Below are 23,091 nucleotides of genomic sequence, written 5' to 3' on the forward strand. Positions count from 1 at the left end.
GTCCTTTATTGTGCCCATCTTTGCATGAAATGTTCTCTTGGTGATGTAATGAAAGTGAAAGTGAAGTCACTCAGTCGTGTCCGACTCTTTGCGACCCCATGGACTATAGCCCACCAGGCTCCTCTGTCCATGGGATTCTCCAGGCAAGAATACTGGAGTGGGTTGCCATTTCCTTCTCCAGGGAATCTTCCCAACCCAAGGATCGAACCAAGGTCTCCTGCAATGCAGGTAGATGCTTTAACCTCTAGGGGTCCAAATTTCATTTTCCTCCATATGATTATCCAGTTTCCTCAGTACTATTCATAGAGGAGATGACCATTTTCCTATTGTTTTGGGGTTTTTTGTCAAATATTATTCAATTTTATAGGTGAAGGTTTATAATCCTATTCATTCATCTATGTGTTTTTTATGATAATACCATATTTTTAAAATGTCTATAGTTTTGTAATAGTGTTTAAAATAAGAGGTGGCATGCTTCCAGCTTCATTCTTATTTCTCAGGATTCCTGTGGCTATTTCAGTTCTTTGTGACTTCAAGAATATTTAGGACTTTTTTTTTTTTTCCACTTCTGTGCCCCAAAATGCTTTAAAAGCTGGTCATTCAACTCACTCTTCCCAGCTAGGTTCCTAGAGGAACTCTTTCTAGCTGTGAAGTTCTCTCTTGGAGCTAAGCAATGCTGGCTTGAGAATATGATGATGCAGCCAGGAGCAAGCTGTCTTCTTCATTCCAAACTGTGTGACTATTCTCAGGTTTGTTTCCTTGTTTTTGTTCCACAGTGTTGCTGAAATATCATAAGTGGACTTTACATCTCTCAAAGATGTTTTTGTTCATGGATAGCGACTAATTGTTGACCTTAGGGAATTAGTGAGGCTGGGTTATTCTATGTTTCCATTTGTATCTCTCCATTTTACTTCATGAACTTTCTCTTCCTTTAATTTAAATATGTCAATATAGAATATTTTAAATAATTATTAAGTAGCATTGTTCCATTTTTATAATTATTTCTTTTTTCTTTTCTATTTATAAACTAGCACAAAAATATCTAAATTAATATTTCTATACTGGTAATTGGTTATACCTACATGAGGTGAGTTAAGTGACTTTTTTCATTTTTATTTTTCTATATTTTTGTCATATTACCTAAATTCTTTACAGTGGTAGTATCTTTTAAAAAATAACTATTAACAATGAAAAAATATGTCTGTTTAAAAATAGCTTAGTTTCTTTAAATTTCTTTGAGGTTGGAATCTAATATCTAGTAACAGTAGTAAATCTAAATGCTTTCATAGAAGTTAAGACATACAAGACAATTCCATTTGATTTTAGCTATGTCCTGGAGATTATGTAAAAGTACGAAATTTAATTGAATGAAATGAATTATCCTTCTAAAATACTGATGCTTCTCAGAAAAGCATACATCCTATACTCACATAAGGTTGTTAATAACTTCATTCAAAGCATTAAGCAGATCAGAACTCATCATTCTTTGCAAGTCTAATTCAACAGTTGTCCTTTTGGCTTTTACTCAAGCAACATTATCAAGCTGATCACCCAACAAGGGAATTCCCACCATAGGGACCTATGGTAAACAGTTTCATAGATCCCATTGGTTCCACAGTGAGTGATAAAAGCTCTGGTTTTGGAATGGCCTAAAAAGAAAAAAAAAAAAAAAAAATATATATATATATATATATATATATATATATATATACACACACACATATATATATACACACATATATATATATACACACACACACATATATATATATATATACAAGTGTTTAAATGGTAAATGGTAATAGCTCCACAAACAGAAAATCATGGCACCCGTATAAATCATTAATTCAATTAAGTAACATCTTCTATATAACTCTGTGCCATGAGGCCATATATAAATTCCTATAAGCTCCAAAGAAGGCAGTAATTGATTGGCTAAGCATCATTTAGTAATTCCAGCAGTTAAGTAATTCCACTAACCTCTGAAAGTTTTCTGTAGAGTTAAATGTGGAGAGTACTTGCCACTGGACAGGTTGTTGGGGTGAGGATACTTTAATAAACAGGAATGGAGGAATTTAAGTAAACAAATGCTTGTGTGAATGGGAAATTGAAGGTGAGATATGCAGGGTTTCAATGAGAGAATGTTGGCATCACAGGCTAGAAAGATCAACTAGTGAAAGTTCACGAAATACATGTTTAAGAAAACAGGATTTTGTATTTGAATTTATAGCAATCTGGTCACTAGGTCATGTCCAACTCTGTGACCCCATGGACTATATGCATGGAATTCTCCAGGGCAGAATACTGGAGTGGGTAGCCATGCCCTCCTTCAGGGAATCTTCCCCACCCAGGGACTGAACCCAGTCTCCCACATTGTAAGTAGATCCTTTACCAACTAAGCCACCAGGGAAGCCCATAGGAATCTGGAAGCATTTATAATGTGATAGATAATAAAATAGTGTTTCACTTTTTTTTTTTCCCAGATACTTACTGTGGGGAGAGTGCAGAGAGGTGGGAGAGAATGGATACAGACAGTCAAAGAGTGCTGCAGTATTCTGTACAAAAGTTAATGAGAACCTGATTTAAACATATTTTCCTTTACCCTGATGCTGGAGTGGGAGAGTTTGCATCATAAATGGGAAAATTATAAATTTCATATTTATGTTAAAGCTTGATAAATATTCTGTCCTTGACCAAAGTCTAGTCAGGCTCTTCTGAACTCTCTTCTCAACCAGGTCCTGATTTGGAAGCTTGATTGTTAATCCCTGCATTACTCAATTTTAGCAAACATCCTACTGAGTCAGTTTAGCTAGACTTCTCCAACCTTGATATTTTATCACCTTTTTCGCTGTTGATTCATCCTTACCATCTTCCACCCTGGCCTGCATTAAGCATGCATCTGATTAGGTTGGTTTTTGCCAGAGTCCCCTTCTCTGTGTCAGTCGTTCAGTCAATCAGTACAACTCTTTGCAACCCCTTGGACTATTGCCCCATGAAGCTCCTGTGTCCATGGAATTCTCCAGGCAAGAACCAGAGTGGGTTTCCATTCCCTTCTCCAGGGGATCTTCCCAACCCAAGGATTGAACCCAGGTCTCCTACATTACAGGCAGATTCTTTACCATATAAGCCACCAGGGAAGGGAGTAAACTTTGAGCAAACTCCAAGAGATGATGAAAGACATCATGGTCAAGGAAGCCTGGCATGCTGCAGTCCATGTGGTCACAGAGAGTCAGACACGACTGAGAAACTGAATAACCCATATCTCTGATGTTTCCTCTCAGGAATTTTCTATCTGGTGACTCCCCACTCTGCACTTTGACCACTTTTCCCTTTTGTACTCAGTTGAATCCAATCTCTTCGACTTACTGTAGTAGTAACTATATTTATCATAATGGTCTTGAATAAAGTGTGCCTTACAGTCTTAGCAAGTGTCATGAATTTTTTTTTCTCTAGAAGAAATGTGAAAAAGACCAAAAAAAATTTTTTTTGCTTATTTTGAATGAAAATTTGTTGAATTTATTTGTTATTGAGCAATTGTTCACATTATCCCTCATTCAGTTCTATTTAATATTCTTTTCTTTGGTCTTACTGAGAAGACCATTCTGTAGAATCCATTCATATAGCTGGGTATTGGCTCCTAATATTTCTGATTTCTTTCCTGTGTATCTCCACAGAACCTGTTAAGACAAATGTCTTTACACTATTAGAAGATTTTTAGGTTTTTCATATCCTATCAGAGGAAGCCAACTAACCTAGAATTAATTTGGTTCAATAACTCCAAGTAATACACAAGCAAACTGAGGCCCTATGTAAGCAATTAATGTTTTTAAATATTGACCTTATAGACATATTTTCAAGTGCTTGCAAAAATCTTAATCATTAGGCTGTCATCATCAGATTAATTCTCATTTAGGAGATAAAGAATAAAAAGGTAATCTGTACCAGAGGGAGATCTGTACCTTTATCAGGCTTTTGTATCAGGGTGAATCTGATCTCATGAAATTATTTAGAACATGTTTCTCTTAAATTTTTTTGAAGATTTGAAAAGGATTAGTTTGATTATTTAATTTTTTAATAGTTTAATAGAATTTACCAGTTATATTATCTCTCTAGGATTTTTCCTTTTTGGGAGACTTTTACTTATTTATTAAATCTCTTAATTTGACATAAATCTGTTGAAGTAATTGACTTTTTACTCAGACTCACAGATACAGAGAACTAGTGATTGTCAGCGAGATAGGGGGTAGAAGTGATATATGAGTAGGGGGAAGGGGGAGGCACAAACTGTTGTGTAAAAGACAGACTCAAAGATCTCCTGTTCAACACAGGGAATATAGCCAATATTTTGTAATAACTGTAAATTGAAAGAAACCTTTAAATTTGGACAAATTTTTCAAAAGTTAATTAATTTGAGGATTCTTGAGTTGGTAGACAGGTAATTACATAATTATGATGCAACCATTTTGTTTTATTTCTACCAGTATAGAAAAAACACTTATAGTAATAATAAATATAATACTGGATCTAACACTATTATGTAGATGGATGATCAAAGCAATTCAATAGTTGCTATACAAATAAATTATTATAAATAAGCAAAAAGCTTAAGTAAGGTGAGTTTTTCAAGGTATTTATCCATAGCCTTTAGCTTGTCCAATTTTGTTGTACAATTTTTATAATAGCCTTTTTTCTGTTCTAGTTGTATTGATATATAACTGACATACATGCATGCTAAGTCGCTGAGTCGTGTCCAACTCTTTGCGATCCTATGAACTATAACCCACCAGGCTCCTCTGCACATGGGATTCTCCAGGCAAGAATACTGGAGGGGAGCCATTCCCTTCTCCAGAGGATCTTTCTGACCCAGGGATTGAATCCACATCTCTTATGTCTCCCACATTGCAGGCAGATTCTTTACTAGCTGAGCTACCTGGGAAGCGCCATCTGTCATGTTATATAGGTACAAATTTGCAGAAATAATTTTTTTTTTCCCTTGAGATGAGAACTCACTCTCCTAACAATTTCTGTGTATAACATACAGCAGTGTTCATTAAATTTATGGTGTATATTGCACCTTTGGTGTTTATTTGGTTTGGAAGTTTGAACCTTTTAGCCACCTTCTTCCAGTTGACCCTTCCCCAATCTTCTGCCTCTGAGTGCCAAAAATCTGATCTATTTTTCTCTGAGTTTGTTTAATTCTTTCTTGTTTTGAAGTATGATAGCTCAGTTGGTAAAGAATCTGCCTGCAATGCAGGAGACCCTGGTTCAATTCCTGGGTCTGGAAGATTGGAAGATACCCTAAGAAGGGATAGGCTACCCACTCCATTATTCTTGGGCTTCACTTGTGGCTCAGCTGGTAAAGAATTTGCCTGCAATGCAAGAGACCTGGGTTCGCTCCTTGGGTTGAGAAGATCCCCTGGAAAAGGGAAAGGCTACCCATTCTAGTATTCTGGCCTAAAGCTGAACACAACTGAGTGCCTTTCACTTTCACTTTCTTTCACAGCAGTATGTTTCTGGTAGACAACATAGTGATTTGGGTTCTCTATATATTTCAAAATGATCACAACAGTAAACCTAATTACAATATATAACAATATTACATAGTTACTGTGTATACTCCCCTCACTCTGCTTGGCAAAAATATACATATATATGTAAAAGATATGATTATTTTGAGTTCAAATGCATTTTAAGAATCTTGCATTTTTACTCCCCTACCACACTTACTGTTTTTGAAATTGCATTTTAAATCTTACTCTTTTCTGTATCCCTTAACTACTTATCGAAATACACATGATTGTACTACTTTTGTTTTTTAACCTTCCTTCTAGCTTTATGCTGGCTGATTTACTAGCACTATGGTATATTTCTCTTCACCATGAGATGTTTGCTTTTGTAATTTTCATGATTCTAGATGTAGTCTTTTCTTTCTCACTTAGAGAAGCCCCATTAACATTTCTTGTACACCTGGTTTGGTGGTACTTAATTCTCTAAGGTCCGTCTAGTCAAGGCTATGGTTTTCCCTGTGGTCATGTATGGATGTGAGAGTTGGACTGTGAAGAAGGTTGAGTGCCGAAGAATTGATGCTTTTGACCTGTGGTGTTGGAGAAGACTCTTGAGAGTCCCTTGGACTGCAAGGAGATACAACCAGTTCATTCTGAAAGAGATCTACCCTGGGATTTCTTTGGAAGGAATGATGCTAAAGCTGAAACTCCAGTACTTTGGCCACCTCATGCGAAGAGTTGACCCATTGGAAAAGACTCTGATGGTGGGAGGGATTCGGGGCAGGAGGAGAAGGGGATGACAGAGGATGAGATGGCTGGATGGCATCACTGACTCGATGGATGTGAGTCTGAGTGAACTCCGGGAGTTGGTGATTGACAGGGAGGCCTGGCATGCTGCGATTCATGCGGTCGCAAAGAGTCAGACACGACTGAGCGACTGAACTGAACAGAATTCTTTTAACTGAATTCAGTTAAATTATGAATAGAATAATTATTATGAGCATTCATAGCTTAAAATTACATGTAATTCTTTGTTTTAAGTAAGGGTAACGGAAAACAGGTCCCCAGTTGTTTAAGAACATCACTTAGTTATAACATAAAAAGGTATCAATAAGACTTTTAATTTGTCAGAACATCAGAGTGAACTGCAGAACTCTTTACTGTATAATTAAAGTTTTCAATTGTTTATATACAAGTAGAGCTATTGAGGCATATTCTAGTAGTCTAAATTGTCAGTTTCAGGCTCAAACAGGGCCTGGTTCAAATTCATTAATTAAAAGGGAATACAGTCCCAAGGTATTCTGTGAACCAAAATTATATTTTAAAATATCTATTCCTTAATTACCCATGATGACAGTTGTAACTTGTGTATAGGTCTCACATTTGAAAAAACAAATAGGAACAACAGAACAATATTAAATTACACAGAAGCCTTAAAACCTAGGCACAAAGCTTACTGATTAACAGTAGTGAATGATAAGCTTCATTCATTATGTAAAGAAACCTCTGCAATATGCTTCTTATTTGTAATGCCAAGTTTAAATTAGGATACAAATTAAATATCCTGTTTTAACATTTAATACTTTTTTTTTTATATTTTAGTTAAATTGACATTGTATGTATGTGCTTAGTCTTTCAGTGGTTTCTGACTCTTTGTGACGTCATGGACTATAGCCCACCAGGCTCCTCTGTTCATGGGAATTCTCCAGGCAAGAATACCTGAGTAGGTTGTCATGCCCTCCTCCAGGGATCGAATCCAGGTATCCCACTTTGTAGGCAGATTCTTTACCACCTGAGCCACCAGGGATAATGCCAAAAACTTTTCCTACATTTTAAGCTCAGTTTTAAGGAGAACTTCATGGATGTTAAAATAACCGCCCCTCAGAAAATAAGATTATCTGACTTTTGTGGAATCTGGGCAAGGGTTGATGCAATCATATTAGACTTTTTTCTGTGAGGTTTTGGACCACTGACCCCAGAGTAAACATCATGACTCCATCTTTTCCAGAGTTGTGCACAAACTCTTGTAACTCCTAGAAACTAGCCCATGAAATATCAAAGTTTATGTTATAAGAATGAGTCACACACTTTTCACAATGTGTCTGAATTATTAGAATAACCATTTAGGAGTATAAAATATGACCTGAAATCATTGGTTTTTAGGAAAATTCAGTTCAGTTCAGTCATTCAGTCATATCTGACTCTTTGTGACCCCGTGAATCACAGCACACCAGGCCTCCCTGTCCATCACCAACTCCTGGAGTTCACTCAGACTTGCGTCCATCAAGTCAGTGATGCCATCCAGCCATCTCATCCTCTGTCATCCCCTTCTCCTCCTGCCCCCAATTCCTCGCAGCATCAGAGTCTTTTCTGATGAGTCAACTCTTCACATGAGGTGGCCAAAGTAGTGCAGCTTCAGCTTTAGCATCATTCCTTCCAAAGAAATCCCAGGGCTGAGCTCCTTCAGAATGGACTGGTTGGATCTCCTTGCAGTCCAAGGGACTCTCAAGAGTCTTCTCCAACACCACAGTTCAAAAGCATCAATTCTTCGGTGCTCAGCCTTCTTCACAGTCCAACTCTCACATCTATACATGACCACTAGAAAAACCATAACCTTGACTAGACGGACCTTTGTTGGAAAGTAATGTCTCTGCTTTTGAAAATGCTGTCATTTAAGTTAGATATATTATAACCTTCAGAGATATGTATATATTTGCAGATGAGAAAGCTATCTCAGAAAAGTTGAGTAATTTGTCCAAGGCTACAGAGCAGTAATTGGCAGAGGCAAATTTCTAAGTTAAGCTTGTTTTTTGTAAAGCCAGTGAGTATATTCAGTACACATTATTCCATTCTGACACTCTCTCCACAATGCCTGAATGAAGAACTTTTGATTTCTGCTTTAAGTTAAATAGTTCTGGTGCTGCACTTTGTTAGCCTTTGGATGTTAATAAGATTATATTTCTTTCATTTTTCAGTTTAGTCACAGTGAGTATAATGGCATACTTTTGAGGTATTTACATTTTTTCTGTTGTCTAAGTTTCAATTGAGTCTACATTATTTATACTTCTCTCTTTGTGTGAGCTACCACAAACACAGTTAGAAACAAAGTAGCCATATAATTACTACAGAGCTTACAATTGTATTCATTCGTGCTAGCAAGGTTATGCTCAAAGTCCTTCAAGCTAGGCTTCAGCAATAAGTGAACTGAGAACCTCCAGATGTACCAGTCGGCTTTTGAAGAGGCAGAGAAACCACAGATCAAATTGCCAACATTCCTTGGATCCTAGAGACAGCCAGGGAGTTCCTGAAAAACTTCTACTCCTGCTTCATTGACTATGTTAAAACCTTTAACTGTGTGGATGACAACAAAATGTGGAAAATTCTTAAAGAAATGGGAAAAACAGACCACCTTATCTGTCTCCTGAGAAACCTGTATGAGGGTCAAGAAGCAACAGTTAGAAACAGTTATGGAACTGACTGGTTCCAAATTGGGAAAGGAGCATGGCAAGGCTGCTTATTGTCACCTGTCTAATTAATTTCTATACCGAGTACATTATGTGAAATGCCAGCCTGAATGAATAACAAACCAGAATCAAGATTGTTGGGAGAAATACCAGCAATCTCAGATATGAAGATGAAGCCCTGATACTTTAGCACCTGATGGGTAGAGCCAACTCACTGGAAAAGACTCTGATGCTGGGAAAGATTGGAAACTAAAGGAGAAAGGGAAGCAAAGAATAAGTTGGTTAAATAGCATTACTGACTCAATGGACATGAATCTGAGGAAACTCTGGGAGATAGTGGAGGACAGAGGAGCTTGGCATGCTTCAGTCTGTGGGGTTGCAAAGAATCAGACACGACTTAGTGACTGAACAACAATAGGAGCCACTCTACTGAAAGAAAGTGAAGATGAACTAAAGAGCCTCTTGATGAGGGTGACCAAGCAGACTGGAAAAGGTAGTTTGAAACTCAACATTCAAACAACTAAGATCATGGCATCCAGTCCCAACACTTCATGGCAAATAAAAAGGGGGAAAAAATAGAAGCAGTGACAGACTATTTTCTTGGGCTCCAAAAATCCCTGAGGATGGTGACTGCAGCCAAGAAATTAAAAGATGTGTGCTCACTGGAAGGAAAACTATGATAAACCTAGATAGTGTATTAAAAACCAAAGACATCACTTTGCTGACAAAGGTCCTTATACTCAAAGCTATGGGTTTTCCACTAGATATATATGAATATAAGAGTTGGACCATAAAGAAGGATAGTTTAGTCACTAAGTCATGTCCAATTCTTGTGACCCCATGGACTGTAGCCTGTCCATGGGATTCTCCAGGCAAGAATATCAGAGTGGGTTGCCATTTCCTTCTCCATGGGACTTCCTGACCCAGGAATCAAACCCGGGTCTCCTGCATTGCAGGCAGATTCTTTACCAACTGAGCTATGAGGGAACCTCAAATAAGAATGAGCACTGAAGCACTGATGCTTTTGGACTGTCATGTTGGAGAAGACTTGAGAGTCTCTTGGACTGCAAGGACATCAAAACAATCAATCCTAAAGGTAATCAGTCCTGAAAGTTCATTGGAAGGAGTGATGCTGATGCTGAAGCTCCAATACTTTGGCCACCTGATGGAAAGAGCTGATTCATTGGAAAATAGCCTGATGCTTGGAAAGATCGAAGGAGCAGGGGCTGGAAGAGGATGAGTTGGTAAATAGCATCATCAACTCAATGGACAGCAATTCGAGAATACCCTGGGAAATAGTTTGAGGAGCTTGGCATGGTACATTCCACAGGGTTGCAAAGAGATTGACAGGACTTAGCAACTGAACAATAACAAGTCGACAGAGTAGCAACATTGGGACACATCCTGTTGACATCACAAAGGATAAGAGAACTCTGGAGTATCTAGCGAGCTAAGTCGCTTCAGTCATGTCTGATTCTTTGCGACCCTATGGACTGTAGCCTGCCATGGGATTCTCCAGGCAAGAACATTGGACTTTGCGACCCTATGGACTGTAGCCTGCCATGGGATTCTCCAGGCAAGAACACTGGACTTTGCGACCCTATGGACTGTAGCCTGCCATGGGATTCTCTAGGCAAGAACAACTGGAGTGGGTTGCCATACCCTCCTCCAGGAGATCTTCCCAACCCAGGAATCGAACCCAAGTCTCCTGTAGCTCCTGCATTGTTGGCAGATTCTTTACTGCTGAGCCACCGGGGAAGCCCCTGGAGTATCTGGACCTAACAGTTATGTGTTGGACCTGGAAGTGATACATGCCACTTCAGCTCATTTTCATTGGTCAGAGAATTTTGTACAATTGTACTAAATTCAAGGACTAGGGGCATTATTGTTGTCAAATATCTGGCATATTTGTTGAGCATAACAAATGATTACCACAATAATGAATTAAATACTTCTGGTAGCATAACAATCTAAGGTGGATAACTCCCATTAATTCCTGTGCCCAGGTTTTCAGTTTGAGTGTTAAATACTAAAATAATAAACTGGAAATCATTCCAGGAAGTAAGTACTCAGAGAAGTAAAAAGAAGCATGGTTAATTACCTTAGGCAGGGGCTTTGCAGACTTGTATTGCAGTCCTCCAACAAATTCAATGTTAGGTTAAGTAAGGGTATGGAAATTCAAAATTCTGTTCAGATCAACATTTCAGCTTTTTCCCATAATCTCACATAATGTGGTAGGTTTGCCTGAACAAAAATGAAAGATGATAAAGGGAAAACAATCTGATACATGTATTGCCATCAAATTTTCTAAGTCTTTAAAGAACCTATATTAGTCTTAGGCAACCCATGAAAAATCAATAGTTCTTCTCCCACCAAGAGTACACAACACTGAGATTATGAAGAAACAAACGCTGAATTTGAGCATGGAACAAACCAAAAGCCTGCTGCTTTCTCTCTGTTTGAGCTAAACCCGAGCCCCACTCCATGCTCAGAATCAGTACTTGCTTCTAGCAATGAACAAGAAACTCAGCCAGTGATCCTCAGCCCTCTATGGTAGAAGCTCCTTCTCTTCTGGAATTCCATTTTATCTCATCCTCCTCACTCCAAAAGCCTTTGATAGCTTTAATAATGACTTTTGTAATTGACTTTTTTTCTTTCTTTCTTTCTTTCCTGGTGTTTGGGAATGTGCTGCCACAACTAATTACATCCTATCCAGAGAGGAAATCTTACAATAAAAATTTTAAAGTAATTCTTTCATTTTATACAAAATGAAAGTTTCTGTTTCCTACAGCTTTGTCCTCTTTTGTGAAAATAGAGTATTGCATCATAATCTGGCTGCTAAATATTTGCTCTTTTGACATATTTGCTAACAGTACAAAAGAGTTCCCTTCCAAATAAAGTGGAAAGCAAATGAATATTTACAGAATAAGAATGCAAGTAAGTGACTCTGAATTAAATCACTTTCCTTAGTTTGCAGCCTGAGCTTCATTTCTGAATTCTGTATAACTACTGTGGTGTAAGGAACCTTACTCAGAGTTGGTGTCTTTTTGAAATATGCATTCTGTATCACTGAGAGGAGGAAACCGTAGCTCTCTGGTTTCTCACCATAAGGCTTTTTGAATATTTTCCTTGGTGTTCCAAGTGTGCTAAAGTTTTAATTAGAAAATGTGAGGATTTTGATCTGTCAAGAAAATCTATATACATAAGAGATCACAAGCAAAACTCTGTAGTTTAGTGGTTTGATTCTGGTAACGTCAAAAATCAAAACCCAATTTCAGACTCAGTATATATTGCATTTTGGAGCCTTATTGGTGTCAGCCAAGGGTATAATTTATTCTCTTTGTGAAATGATTTATTCCCATGCCTTTAAGCCTATGAAGGTTTTATTAGGATAGAATTGAAATATCATGTAATTATTCCTTTTATCTAAACATCTATATAGCTTTTTGTATATTTATAACACCGTGAAACCATCACCATCGTTATATTTTAGAAAATTTCATTACTCCCCAAAGAAATCCTGTATCCATTGATGGCCATTCCCCATTTCTTCCTCTTCTCAGCCCCTGACAACCACTATTCTACTTTCTCTCTCTCTTTTCCTATTTCAGAAAACCCTTGTTTCACTTAGTATAAATGAAAGCATACACTATGTGATCTTTTGTGCCACTTTCACTTAGCATAACATTTTCAAGGTTCATAGTGTGGCCAAATGTATCAATATTTCATTACTTTTTGTTCCTGAATACTATTTTTGCAAGGATAGTGTACATTTTTTTTCATCCACTCATCAGTTGATAAAGATTTGGGTTGTTTTCTTATTTGGCTACTAAGAATAAGGCAGCTATGAGCATTCATGTATGTGTTTTGTGTGGGAAAATGGGTTCATTTTTCTTGGTTATAGACCTATGAGTAGAATTGTGGGATCATGTCATTGATTTGCTTTATTTCATATCAGGATACTTTTTGGTTGTTGTTAAATCTCTGCTGCTGCTACTGCTAAGTCGCATCAGTCGTGTCTGACTCTGTGCGACCCCATAGATGGCAGCCCAGCAGGCTCCTCTGTCCCTGGGATTCTCCTTAGTAATCCACTGTGCTTCAAACATCTTATTGAAATGAAGACAATATAGTAGGAAAACTAAAAACTATATCAATTATTGATATAATTGATCTGGATAAAGAAATTGTGAGAAAAATATTTCAAATTTGGAAATGTATTTCCCTATTTCCAAAAGTACATACCACTTTTGATACTATGCTAGGGCATTTGTGGAAGAATGAATGATTGAAAGATATTTTACATTTATAGAAAAGTGCACCTATGTTTTATTTTGTATTTATTATTGATTTCATGCAGATTTTTGTGTTTAGACACTGTGAAGTTAAATGTTAACTTGCATATTTCTGTCTGATAAAAAAAATCATCCCTTAAATTATGATTTATTGCCCTATTAGACATCAACTATTTTTGTGTATACCCTAATAATATTATCTTTCAGTCTTTTTTCCCCAAGGTGTTTATAGTTCCTCAAAATATTTTTTGAACCACATGTTATCCTACTTGTTTCTTCCTCAATTATTAGAACATATTGGTACATATTTTAATAATTATATAAATTATAATTTATATCTTTAAATTTTAAAGATATACTTGGAATACATTATATAATGAAGATTCTAAACTGATCCTGAATGACAATCTATATCTAATAGTATTTTTTAATTTAAGAGAGTAAAATAAATGTTTTTCTTCTATTTTACAAGACTGTATTCTTCTTTCTCACATTAATGATATATTTCTCAAAGAATATTTTAGGGGAGAATAGAAAGAGCTAGGAAAGAGAATAGATAAGAATCAGAATCTTATCTCATTAGAATAGATAAGAATCAGAATCTTATCTCATTATTAATGCTTCACTATAAAAGAGGTTCCAAAACTGAGTACCAAACTGCTGGAACCAGAAGTAAACAACTTAGATCCAGGTATAGGTCAGTCACTGGTTGGTCCATGACTCAGAAAATGTCACTAGGATAAGATTTTAAGTCATCTGTTTTCAGTTTTGCCTCTTGTATCGTGGACTCTAAACATGAGTGAGCAATATATGCAGCAGTTTTCCCCTACATTTTTTAAGGGTAAAGACTAGAGAGACAGCACCTATTTCTGTCACAAAATTTCAGGAAACTGTCTCAATGCAACAAGTCAACCTTGATTAGGTCATATGCCTTTTGAACTTATTTCATATTTCTTGACAGCATACTTCATTAAAAGCTTTCATGTTGTTTGTGAGTCTTTGAAGAAATAATTCCTTACAGGAAATTTAGAACAGATACTCAAAAAAAATGGAAAAGGGAAATGGCTATAAAACAAGATGTTGCAACTATCAGGTGCTGATAGTTTAATTTTTGAGAAATAGGTTGTTGTTGTCTTTTAGTAATGATATATTATTAGAGATACTTTTGTCAAAAATATCAATAAATAAAACAATGTTGAAATTCATATGAAATTGAAAAAGACCTCAATAGACTAAGCAATCCTGAGAAAAAAGAATAACCCACAGGCATCACACTTTCTTGTTTCAAGTAATGGTATAAAACTATGCTAATCAAGGTCATATGATACAGGTATAAAAACAGACACATGAACCAACAAAACACAATCAGAATCCCAGAAATAAACTCATGTATATATATACGGTCAACTAATATTTCACAATGGAGCCAAAAATACTCAATGGAAAAAGATAGTCTTTTAAATAATTCTTCCTGAAGAAATGAATATTCTCATGCAAAAGAATAAAAACAGACCCCAATCTTATTCCACTACAAAAATTAACTAGGAATGGGTTAAAGACTTTGATGTATGACCTGAAACCATCAATTTCCTAGAAGAAAATATGGTAGAAATTTTCTTAATACAGATCCTAGCAATGATTTTTTTTAATTAACACCATAAGCATAAACAATAAAATTAAAAATAAACAGGTGGGACTAATTCAGACAAAAAAGACTATGCATAGAAAAAGAAATGATCTGCAAACTGAGAAGGCAACTCATAGATGAGAGATAATACTTGTAAACCATATATCAGATTCAGGGTTATGATTCAAAATGTCTAAAGAACTCAAATACAATTCAGTACCAAAAGTCAATTTTATAAAATTAGCAAAGAATCTGAATATAGAATTTTTTTCCAAAGAAGATATTCAAGTGGGTAACAAGTACATAAAAAGATGCTCATCATTGCTATTCAGGGAAATGCAAATTAAAACCACAGTGAAATATTAGGTTGGTGGAAAAATAATTTCAGTCTTGCATTGTTTACCTTTGACATTTGATATTGGAATACATTCTTAAATGTGGTTATGATATACATCATTTTAATATGTATTTCTTGCTTTATTTTGTGCTAATGAATTATTACTTGCTATTTATTTTATGTATGTTTTAGACTATGGAAATAATGTTAGACAAAAAGCAAATTCTAGTGATTTTCTTATTTGAGTTCAAAATAGCTCATAAAGCAGTGCTGACAACTCACAACATCAACACTGCATTTAGCCCAGGAACTACTAATGAACGTACAGTGTAGAGGAGGTTCAAGAAGTTTTGCAAAGGAGGCTGGAGCCTTGAAGATGAGCAGCACAGTAAGTGACCTTCAGAAGTTGATAATGACCAATAGAAAGGACCAGGAAGCTGATCGTCTTACAACTACACAAGAAGTTGCCTAAGAACTCTGCATCGACCATTCCACAGTTGTTCTGCATTTGAAGCAAACTGGAAAGGTTAAAAATCTCAATAAGTGGGTGCCTCATGACCTGACTGCAAGCCAAAAAAAAATCATCATTTTAAAATGTCATCTTCTTTTCTTCTATGCAGCAAAAAAGAACCATTTCTGTATTAAATTGTGATGTGCAACAAAAAGTGAATTTTATACAATAACTAGCAATGACCAGCTCAGTGGCTGAGAAGAAGCTCCAAGTCAGTTTCCAAAGCCAAACTTGCACCAAAAATGAGCCCTGGTCTTTGTTTGGTGGTCTGTTGCACAACTGATCCACTACAGCTTTCTGAATCTTGGTGAAACCATTATATCTGAGAAGTATGCTCAGAAAATCAATGAGAGGCACTGAAAACTGCAACACTTGCAGCCAGCGTTGGTCAACAGAAAGGGCCCAATTTTTCTTCACAACAATGCCTAACCACATGTTGCATAACCAATGCTTTAAAAGTTGAACCAATTGGGCTACAAGGTTTTGCCTCATTTGCCATATTCATTCTTGCCAACTGACTATCACTTCTTCAAGCATCTCCATGACTTTTTGCAGGAAAAATGCTCCCACAACCAGCGGGATGCAGAAAATGTTTTCCAAGATTTTTATGCTACAGGAATAAACTTACTTTTCTTTGGCAAAAAATGTGTTGATTGTAAGTAACTTTGTGCAATGATGAGTGTTAACTAGAGTTCTTGTGGTGTTCATTTCACAGTGTTGTTGTTTGCATCCTAAGCCACTTCAGTCAAGTCCAACTCTATACAACCCATGGACTATAGCCTGCCAGGCTCCCCTGTCCGTGTGATTCTCCAGGCAAGCACATTGAAGTGAGTGTTGTTGTTTAGCCACTAAGTTGTGTCCAACTCTTTTGTGACCCCTAGGACTGTAGCCTGTCAGTCTCCTCTGTCCATGGGATTTCCCAGGCAAGAATACTGGAGTGGGTTGTCATTTCCTTCTCTAGGGGACTTTCCCAACCCAGGGACTGAACCCATGTCTTTTGCATTGCAGGCTAAGTCTTTATCACTGAGCCAGCTGGGAAGCCTTCATTTTACAATAGGACACATATAAAATCATTATATCATACATCTGTGATAAATGAAAATGATTTTAAGGCAGGACAAGGAAAATTTAATACAAAATTTCCTCTGTCATTTGTGATAATACTCCATCCCCTCCTTCAATTTATCTGCATTATACATTAACTAAATCCCCTTAGAAGATTCAGAGATGCCTACTCACCAAAAAACAAAACAAAAAACTTCTTCCTGCTGCCAGAAAGTTAATGCCTCGGAAGGTAATACTCCTTTCTTAATCACGTAAAGGGTCACAATGACACACCACTTGCCTTGTTGGCCTATGGAATCTGTCAATATTACTCTGATGTATAACCCTTTATATCAAAAACCTATACAAATATTTTTCTGACTTCTAATGGGCAGAGAAATTTCCTCAGTGCTTTCTGAAAGACTATCTTCTGGGTTATAATCCTAAATTTGACTTGATTAAGATTTTCAATCTATTTTGTATACTGGCTATTGATTAATTTTTCACTGACACCTGAAACTAATGCAATGTGTTATGTTAAATATATCTCTAAAACATCAAACTTAGTATAAGCAGGGAACTGCTTTCTCAAAGATATTTTAGGCAAAATCATTCCTAACACAATTATATATAAAAGATCAATTATGCAAAAGGAAAAACAAAAGAGTAAACAGATGTGCTAAAATAGAGGGAAAAAAAAATGTGCTCAGGGTTACAGCTCTCTAGTGGACTGCTAATGCAATTATGAATAGAACACCACCAACAAGAAAAAGGGGCTTCCCTGGTGGCTCAGACAGTAAAGATTCTGCCTACAATGTGGGAGGCCTGGGTTCAATCCCTGGGTTGGTAAGATCCCCTAGAGGAGGGCATTGCAACCCACTCCATTATTCTTGCCTGGAGAATCTCATGGGCAGAGGAGCCTGGCAGGCTACAGTCCATGGGTTCGCAAAGAGTCAGACACGACCGAGCAACTAAGCAGGAGCAGGAGGAATAAGGAAAAATGCAATTAGATTAAAAGTTTATAAACATAGTCCTTTACAGAAAAATCATAATTTTCTTTTCCCTTTTCTAAGACAAGAACAGATGAAAACAAGATATATTTATTTTTTAGTTTCATACTCACCACATGTCAAGCCCTACAACCAGCCAACCAAGTCTAGATAGGATGCAAAAAAAGCCTGAGAAATAGGTTAATCAGAAAGAAAGCAGGCTGTAGAAAAGGAGACGTAAACAAAAAAGAAGTAAACCAAGGTTATAGAAAATAAGCACACTGTAAGGTTCGGGTTTTTTCAGATTTTTTTTTTTTTAACTTAGCAGCATCAAGCAGGTTTTACTCATAAATAGAGAGAGTATTCCTTCTCTGATATGTGTTCAGTACTCAATCATATAAAACAAACACAAAAAGAAAAAGAAAAAAGAAAAAGAAAAAAAGAATAAAAAGAAAGTTAAAAAAGAAAAAGTATTTTCTTCACTCAAAACAATTTAGCAATAGGACCATGTGAGATTTCACTTAAAAATCTTTTCTAAATTTTCATACAATCAGATAAATATTTACACTATACATATGAAATAAGAATCATTCTTACACATAAATTTCTTTTGCCTAAAACCTTGCTGTAATACTCATTCCATTGTAGAAATACATAATATGAGTAAGTCATATCACTCATTGTATACAATAAACAATTAACCAGTCTCTGTACAAAAGTTATGCCATCTGTCAGTCTTGATGCACTGACAGGAACATATGAAAATGGCATAGAAGTCCAGGACACAATTGCTCAATGATATTCCCAAAGGAAACCCGAAAAGATTTTTTTTTTTTTCCGAAAAGATTTATATAAAGGGAATGTTGAGGAGCTCAGCCACCAACTCTCCACAAAAATTTAAAGGATCAGCAATACAGATATCAAACTTAGCTGCCTGTAGCGTGCTAGGTAATTTCTATTTGTGATAGCACTATCACATACTCTTTTGGCTTTTGCTAATAAAGTATTCATTAGTTTTTTCCGGTTTACTTGCATTTTTTTCAAGTCCCACAGTGACAGTTTGGGCAGTTCAAAAGAAACTGTATAGAGATCAGTATTGAGCCCTTCCATGAGAGTTTGTTTACTTACTGGCCATTGGATAATCTCTACATTAAAAGGAATCTTGGTATGATCCATCAGAAGGCTTGGTGAAGGTACAAGAAAGGGTATCTCGTGTCTAGGAAGGTGGAGTTCTTCCAGAATAACTTTTAATCCAATCAACTAAAATTCTCAGGCCTTCCAGTACTTTCCTCATCCTTCCAGGGTCAAAGTGAAAAGTGAAAGTCGCTCAGTCATGTCTGATTCCTTGCAACCCCATGGAATATACAGTCCATGGAATTCTCCAAGCCAGAATACTACAGTGGGTAGCCTTTCCCTTCTCCAGGGGATCTTCCCAACTCAGGGATCAAACCCAGGTCTCCCGCATTGCAGGCAGATTCTTTATGAGCTAAGCCACAAAGGAAGCCCAGGAATACTGGAGTGCATAGCTTTTCCCTGCTCCAGCAAATCTTCCTAACCCAGGAATTGAACCGGGGTCTCCTGCATTGCAGGTGGATTCTTTACCCACTGAGCTAGGAGGGAAACTCTCCAGGGTCAAAGAGACATAGAATCAGCATGAAAAGGACACAGAAGTCTTTCACAGTCTTCGTGACTAACTCTTGCTCAAACTAAATCTGGGCTTAAGCCAAGTGTGTGAAACTCACAATTCAAAGATCTCTTCCTTAATTCTCCCAATGTTTATAGTAGGTTGGGCTGAACTTTGAATTGTGTACTTTGCAATAAAGACTAAAATGAAATGTAGGTGTTATTGATTGGAAAAGTGTTGATTACAGTTAATAAAAAATAAGAGAAAAAAACTCAGAAGAAGAGTTTGTAAGTTTCTTTCAGAGAATATCAAAAGAAAGGGCTTAAAGTTAAACATAAACCCATAATAACTTTTAAATAATGTTAAGAAAATTCATCATCAGGTATGCATATTTAATTAAGACTGGATGTTTGGGATCTTTTTCTCTGACTTTATTTAAATGTTCATTTGATCAAAATTGTATAAATATCTCTAGTATTTCTTTTAGTGATAATTATACTAGATATTCCACATAGAAAAGAGAACATCACTTACTGCCATAAGGAAAGAATATGCCCACTTTAAGAGGTGTTAAGGCAGAGACACTTTCAAATAAATATTTTGATGTTAAATAAAGTGCTCTTTTCACTAAATGACATATATCTTTATGAAAAAGAGATAAATATATCTTTCTACTATAGCTGTAAATATGAATTAAAGTTCAGATTCTAGGTCTGATTCACATTATGTTGTGAAAAGATATCTCACAGTGGAAAAGGTATGTCATAAAGATATCTTGATAATTTTATCCTTCATTTGAAGGGTATCTGCTTCTATTTCCTTTACTTTCTGTTTGAAGATATTTCTTATAAGGTAGAATTCCTTTATTTGGGAGGGGAGGGGCTTGGATTTTTACACGTGGAAGCCATGATCTAGTGTAAAAATGGATTCAGTGATATTTAGGGCAATAACTTCATCTATAACTTTTTTGCTTAAAAAGTTAACTTTCTTCAAGTGAATAATCAATAAAAGTATGTGATGATAATAGTATCATCTTAAAAATAATTGGCTAATAATGAAAATATAATTCAGTAATTATCCAAAGATAAAGTTATGAAAGAACTGTGAAGAAATAAAACACCTCTTTTCATACAAAGGAAACCCTATAGGGATATTCCGGCTTCCCAGGTGGCACCAGTGGCAAAGAACACTCCTGTCAGTGTAGAAGACTTAAGAGACATGGGTTTGATCCCTAGGTCAGAAAGATCCCCTGAGGGAGGGCATAACAACTCTTTCCAGTATACTTTCCTGGAGAATCACATGGACAGAGGAGTCTTGAGGGCTATGGTCCACAGGGTCATACAGATTCGGACATGACTGAAATTATATAGCATGCGTGCACAGGGATATTACTGACTTTTTTAGAAGAAAGTCCAGGCCAAAACAGAGTTGGTTCATATATTCAAAGTTCTTAAAGAAGAAGCACTATCCCTAATAATTTTATGTGAAAATGATGTTCTTCAGAAATAAAAGAGAGGTCAACATATTGTCAGACAAACAAAATCTGAGTACAAAATTACAGACCAGGATCTTTGATGAATGAAGATGTAAAATTAGCAAATCAAATTCAACAGCACAAAAATTGGATCATACTCCACGATCAAATAGAATTTGTCTATGGGTTTCAAGGATGGGTCAACATACATAAATCAATAATGCGGTACTCATCATTAAGAGAATGAAAAACAAAACTAAAGGTTCATCTTAATATATGTGAACAAATTTGGAAAACAGAACAACTCTTCATGATAAAAATGCTTAACAAACTGGATATAAAAACAACATGATTTACATAATAAAGTCCATCTATGACCAACCTGGGCTTCTCTTACAGCTCAGTGGTAAACTCCCTCTGCAGTGCAGGAAACACAGAGATGCAGTTTTGATCCCTAGGTTTTTGGGAAGATCCCCTGGAGGAGGGCATAGAACCCACTCCAGCATCCTTGCTTGAAAAAAAACCCATGGAGAGAGGTACCTGGGGAGCTATAGTCCATGGGGTTGCAAAGAATCATACACAACTGAAGTGACTGAGCATCACAAGCGTATAGCTAGCATCATACAAAATGAAGGAAGGCTGGAAGTTTTCCTCTAAAATTCCATCAGGAACAATGCATGTGTGCTACTCAATAGAATAATAGATGTCCTAGCCAGAACAATCAGGCAAGGGAAAGAAATAAAAGATATCCAAATTGGAAAGGAAGAAATACAATTTTCTTCCTTTTCAGATGATATGATCTTATATATAAGAAATTCAAAGATTCCACAAAAAACTGTTAGAAGCAATTAATGGATTCAGAGTGTTTTTAGGGTAAAAATCACCATACAAAAATAAGTTCCATTTCTATACACCAACAGCAAAACATCTTAAAAATGATGAAAGGAAACAACCTTATTCAAAATAAAAACAAAAGCAATAAAGTACTTGGAAATAAATTTAACAAGGTAGTGAAAGTTCTGAACACTATAGACTTTCTTTGAAATAAATAGAAGAAACATAAAAAGTTACAATGATATATATATATGTGTGTATATATATATTCATGGATGAGTAGAATTAATATTGTCAAAATGTCCATGCTAATCAAAGGTGACTTTTTTCAATGCAATTAATATACTAATTACAAAGCATGGTTAAACAAATAGAAAAAAATCTGAATATTTGTATAGGCCACAGAACACCCTGAATTGTTGAAGCAATTCTGAGAAAGAAGAACAAAGCTGGAAGCACTATACTTCTTCTTCAAATTATGTCACAATGCAATAATAATTAGAACAGTATGACATTGGCATAAATTATGCACATACGCCAATGGAACAGAATTGAGAGTTTAAACAAGTGTCAAATATAACATCAGCTAATATTTGATATAGGGTCAAATAACACTAAAAGGGAAATGGATAATATACTCAATTAATGGGATTGGAAAACCAGTGGCTCATATCACTTTTATATATCCCAGTCTTATGAACAGCTAAAATTGCTAAAATGTCAGGTTAATGGTATGTAACCATTTTGCTGAGTTCATGCAGATAATAAAATAAAATCATTCCCAGTATATGTGACTATTCCTATCAGGGTAAATAGCCACTGTGAAAGAGATCCAGTTAGAAAGTAGGTGCCAAGTATCCAGCTGATATACTCAAACTATGGTGCCATATCAGGAATTCAGTGTTTAATTAGATCTCTAGCAGATGTGATCCTCCTGACACTCAGTTAGGGCATAGTTGTTAGGAGCCGCGTTAGGCATTACTGACAAAATAGAGGCACGGCCCTAAATCCCCTCCCTTTGTTCCATAGGCACAGACCCAGACCTGGAATGAAGAAGTTAGGCTTTGTGATTCTGACTTGTTTTTTCCTTTCCTCAGCTGAGTTGACTGTAGAGAATATTAAGGTGCTTATTGTTTTTGAGAGGAGCATGAGAAGGCATAAAGCCTTCTGCAGCTGTGCTCAAAGAATAACTCATAAAGTTAATCACTGACATTTGTTCAAGAACTTTTACAAAAAAGTATTTCAGGGTGAGCACACAGGCTACAGCTTGAGGCCATGGGAGGGATTGCTATCTGAAGCGCATTTGTGAGAAAAGTGTTTATGGCAAAGGAGTTTGCTCAATTTAGGGCTTAGAATAATTAAAATAGAAGCTAAAGATTTAAGGATTGCTG

The 23,091-nt window shown here is 36.2% G+C and overlaps 1 pseudogene; it reads right to left on the bottom strand.

Moving 5' to 3' along the window:
• Positions 1 to 666: 666 nt before the first annotated feature.
• LOC128049539 (UDP-glucuronosyltransferase 2A3-like) overlaps positions 667 to 23,091 on the bottom strand; it is a 54,168-nt pseudogene continuing 31,743 nt past the window's right edge.

Source organism: Budorcas taxicolor, chromosome 6, assembly GCF_023091745.1.
Source record: "Budorcas taxicolor isolate Tak-1 chromosome 6, Takin1.1, whole genome shotgun sequence".
NCBI lineage: Eukaryota > Metazoa > Chordata > Mammalia > Artiodactyla > Bovidae > Budorcas > Budorcas taxicolor.